Raw genomic sequence first — 5,000 nt, forward strand, 5'->3', positions numbered from 1 at the left:
CACAGTGTTCTTCAACACTCTCGTCACATGGTGCAAGTCACGGTACGCACCACCAATGTGCACTGGTTGGCCAATTCCAGCACACACGGGGCGCGCACGCGCAAGCACTAACCACCAAGCATGGGTCGCCTGAGAGGATCGATGCGAACGCATCTCTACAACTTGAAGCTCCCAGCCTGTAGTCCCGTCGTTTGCGGGCGGTCGTAGGTGTCGAAACTAGTGATATCCACAGTCGGCAAGCTCGTCCACCGGTGTTCCCAACATGTATGGTACTAACACGTGCAGCGCGAACCCGCCCTTTGCGGCCTAGTAGTAAGCGGGGATGAGACGCCAGTGTGCCAATGGACAGCACGGACGGTTCTCGGAGGGTTGTTAGGCCCGCTAGCTTACGACCACCTAATGGGTATAAGAAGCGCTATCAGCTCGGATTGGATACGACCTTAGAGGCGTTCAGGCATAATCCAGCGGACGTAGCGTCATACCATAGTCCGTTCGAACTAGTATTGAGCCAGTGGTCCGTACCTGTGGTTCCTCTCGTACTGCACAGGAATTCCGTTAAGATAGCGACAAACAATGCACACCAGTAGGGTAAAACTAACCTGTCTCACGACGGTCTAAACCCAGCTCACGTTCCCTTGAAAGGGTGAACAATCCTACGCTTGGTAAATTTTGCTTTACAATGATAGGAAGAGCCGACATCGAAGGATCAAAAAGCCACGTCGCTATGAACGCTTGGCGGCCACAAGCCAGTTATCCCTGTGTGTGCGTAGCTGTCAAGCCAGCAGTTTAGACGTGCTTTGTGTCGCTCCGTATTTTTTGCAAAAATATTGTGCAAAAGTGCTTATAAATTGCGGAACAATAGTCGAAAAGGGCGAATTGAGTGTCATTCTTAGCGAATATTGAAAAAGGAAATCGTTTTACTTCAATTTACTGCGCTAAAACTCAGTTTAAAGTGTCCCCATACACTTTGTATGGGGAACTTCAGTGGCGAATAAATATCGAAATACCGTGTTAGAACATTGGAAAAGTGGTAAAACACATGCTAGGGAGCATAAACTATCGTTTTCCAGCGACGTAAAGTGCTTTTAAAAAGAGATAAACAGTAAAAACTCGACGTGAAAGTGCGTGCAACAGCGTGGTACGGTGGCGTCAGGTGTGTCGTCGCGTGTGTTTGTGTCATCAACAACACCACGAAGCGTTTTCGAGCAGTGAGGACAACAACCCAACGTAAAAGCTCCCTTTTTATGACGACAGCGCCACCCGTGGCGGGTTCCGCAACTTCCAGCGAAGACAGCAACCACCTTCTCTTCGACGTCTGCAGCGCCACCAGTGACCGGTAGCGGTAGCGCTTAGCCGGGACACCAGCGTTACGAAGCGTTACGGTGCTATAAAACTCGATGCGAATTGCATACCTTTCCGGCGCTTAGCGGTCAGAGAGTGAGAACGCGCAGCCGGAGACCGGGAACGCTTAGCAGGAGACCGGGAACGGTTCTTTGGCTCCGAATCCTTCCCCGGGAACGCCAAAACGAGAGACTTCAACGCGTCAGCAGGCGACGAACCCGTTTTTTGGTGTTTTCTTGAATCTCTTGCGGAATTTATTAAAAATTCTTATTCTTGCGGTTTTCTCTTGCGAAATTGTTTTTAATAAAGAAAAAAGTGGGAGTTTTTTATTCTTGCGATCCGCGGACGGGAAATCTGCCAAAGGGGCTCTAGCGACGGACGGTCGTTACCTTGGCAGATGTTGAAGGGAATATTCCCTTGTTCCGTCTGAACGATTCGTGCAGGCGGTTTTTTGTGAAAGGAGCGGAGAATGGAGGGGCGGGTGCTTCGTTCCGGGGTGCGGTCGTCGTCCACGCCTCGGAAGCGGTCCGATACCCCTTCCCCTTTACCGGAGACACCACGGCCGGCCGGACCAACGGTGGCGGTTCCGTCCGAGGCTGATAATTCCGAGGAGGAGGACGATGCGGAATTTTCCGACGCCTCTCTTCTCGAGCAGACGGTGGTGCCGCCAGTGGTAGCGGCAGGGGAGATGTCTTCAACCGTGGCTCCCCACGACGATGGCGAAGCGTCGGTGCTGGCTTTCCAGCACAAGATGCTGGAGAACTTCGCCAAACAGATCGAGTCGCTGACGGAAGAGCTGCGACTTAGCCGGGAACGTGAAGTGGCCCTGAAGTGTACGCTGGAAGCGCTTCAAGAGGGCATGCGTTCCTTGACGGCGCTTCATTCCTCGGCACAGCCTGTTGGTCAGGGCAGTGCCAGGACAAAACGCAGCCGGCAGCAGCGCAACCGTGCGAAGAAAGCTTCGCAACTGCAGCAGCAGCAGCAGCAGCAGCAGCAGCAGCAGCGGCAGCAGCAGCAGCAGCGGCAGCAGCAACAACAACAGCGGCAGCAGCAGCAGCAGCAGCAGCAGCAGCAGCAGCGCAGCCAGCCACAGCCGCAGCGACGGACGGTCGCAGTGTCGGCTAATGGCCAGCAGCAGCAGCAGCAGCAGCAACCGCAACGTCAGCAGCAGCGGCAACAGCAGCAGATGTCCTGGGCTACGGTCGTGAGCGGTCGGAAGAGCCGATCGCAACGTTCGACTCAGCAGCAGCAGCAACCGCAGCAGGTGGGCCAGCCGTACCGGCCACCTCAGATGCGCCAGCAGCAGCAGCAGAGTCAGCAGCAACAACATCAGCAGCATCGTGCCCAGTCTAAGGGGCGTCCTCCGCGTCCTGACCGCATTGCGGTGGTCCCAGGTTCGGACAAAACCTGGACAGAGATGTACGTGAAGCTGCGTACATCTCAGGAGCTGCAGGACGTCAGGGCAGACATCGGCATGGGGCGCCGGACCGTGCAAGGTCATCTGCTTGTACCGTTGCGGAAGAACGTCGATAGCGCGGAGCTGGCTCGCCGGATCCAGCTAGCGCTAGGTGAGGATGGCGAGGCACGAGTGGTGACGGAGATGGGTGAGCTTCTCATCACCAACGTCGACTCTCTGGCCAAAGAGAGTGACGTGAAGCTTGCCATTGAGGAGAAGCTGGGGTCAGCGGCTGGCATCACTCACGTCGAGCTTTGGGAGCTCCGTGATGGCACAAAGCGAGCGCGTGTTCGACTCCCACTGGCCAAGGCACGGAGTCTCATTGGTCAGAAGTTGACACTCTGCCAATGTGTCAGCGGCATCCGCGAAGTGCCGAAGAAGCCGCTCGACCGTCAGCGCTGCTTCCGTTGCCTGCTGATGGGGCACCTGGCGCGGGACTGCCGTTCTTCAACTGACCGGACGGGTCAGTGTTTGCAGTGTGGCGAGGTAGGCCACCGCGTTAGTCAGTGCACGTCGGCAGCTAAGTGCATTGTCTGCCAGGGGCCCCATCGAGTGGGCCACTCATCGTGCCGACAAGGTCAACAGTGTCGGGTGTAGTGAGGGTGATGCAGGTCAACCTGGGTGGTGGACGCATTGCTCAGGATCTGGCCCTGCAAACAGCCCGCACTAAGCGGGTCGACGTGCTGCTGCTGTCAGAGGTGTACCGACCTCCAGAGGGCAGCGGAAACTGGACGGTGGATTCGTCGGGGAGAGCAGCTGTGGTGGCGACCGGCCACCTTCCGATCCAGCGGGTCTGGCGCTGTGCCATGCCCGGGTTGGCTGCTGCGCAGATTGGAGGGGTGGTCTTCATCAGCTGTTACGCCCCTCCACGTCTCAACGCCGGCGAGTTCGAGCAACTTCTGGAGGCGGTGGAGTTGGAGGCCCAACCCCACCCTCGCATCGTCCTGGCAGGCGATTTCAACGCCTGGAATGAGGAGTGGGGTAGCCAACGTACCACCCGGCGCGGTGAAGAGCTGCTCGATACAATTCGGCAGCTTGGGCTTGTGGTCCTGAACCAAGGATCGGTCCCGACGTTCGTGGGCAACGGAGTCGCCACTCCCAGTGTCGTGGATGTGTCTTTCGCGAGCGCATCCATTGCTCGTTCAGACACTTGGGAGGTGGCAGCGAACACCACTTCGTGCCACTATACGGCGTCGGACCACCGGTACATTTTCTTCACCGTGGGGCCTCCAACTCTTGACCAGCAGCGACGACAACAGCAGCAGCACCAGCAGCAGCAGCACCAGCAGCAGCAGCACCTGCAGCAGCAGCATCGTCACCTGAACGGGAGGCAGCAGCGACAACAGCAGCAGCATCGCCAGCGGGGACAGGGGTCCTCTTCGTCGTCTACCACGTTTCGGCACGCTGGCCGTAGATGGAAGACGACGCAGTTTTCGGTGGAGGCATTCGCAGCCGCACTCCAGACGGCCGGTTTTCCGGAACGAGCCGTCAGCCAGGAGGGGATGGTCGACGCCATGCTAGATGCATGCGACGACACGATGGAGCGCGTCACCATGTCGCATCGTGACCCCCATCGAGACCTCTTCTGGTGGACTCCGGAGATCTTGCGTCTTCGGGAGGAGTGTTCGACCGTGCATGAGCGGATGCTTCGTACCACCGACCTGCAGGAGCGCAGCATTGTGGCTGCACATCATCGGTCGGCGAGGAGAGCTGTCGAGAAGGCTGTCCGGGCCAGCAAGCGAGCGCAGCTCGATGAGCTGATTCAACAGGCGGAAACCAACGAGTTTGGGGCCGGTTATCGGGTGGTCATGTCTCGTCTTCGTGGCTGCTTCGTGCCACCTGAGACTGACCGTGTCGTGTTGGAGCGGATAGCCAACGATCTGTTCCCGACACATCCGCCTGTTGACTGGCCGGACGCTGAATCATCGAGCGTCGACACCGAGGAGCGGAGTTCTTCGTTGACCCCTGTCACCGTGGGCGAGCTGTTGTCCATCGTGGGATCGATGGCGAACCGGAAAGCGCCTGGACTGGACGGTATCCCCAACGCGGCGGTTAAGACGGCCATTAGGAAGTACCCGGAGGTTTTCGTCCGTTTGTACCAGGACTGCCTGGACCGGGGTGCGTTTCCAGCGCCCTGGAAGAGGCAACGACTGGTACTGTTGCCAAAGCCTGGCAAGCCTCCCGGGGAAAGCTCCTCCTACCG

The sequence above is a fragment of the Anopheles funestus genome (genome assembly GCF_943734845.2).
Source record: "Anopheles funestus chromosome X unlocalized genomic scaffold, idAnoFuneDA-416_04 X_unloc_55, whole genome shotgun sequence".
Lineage (NCBI taxonomy): Eukaryota > Metazoa > Arthropoda > Insecta > Diptera > Culicidae > Anopheles > Anopheles funestus.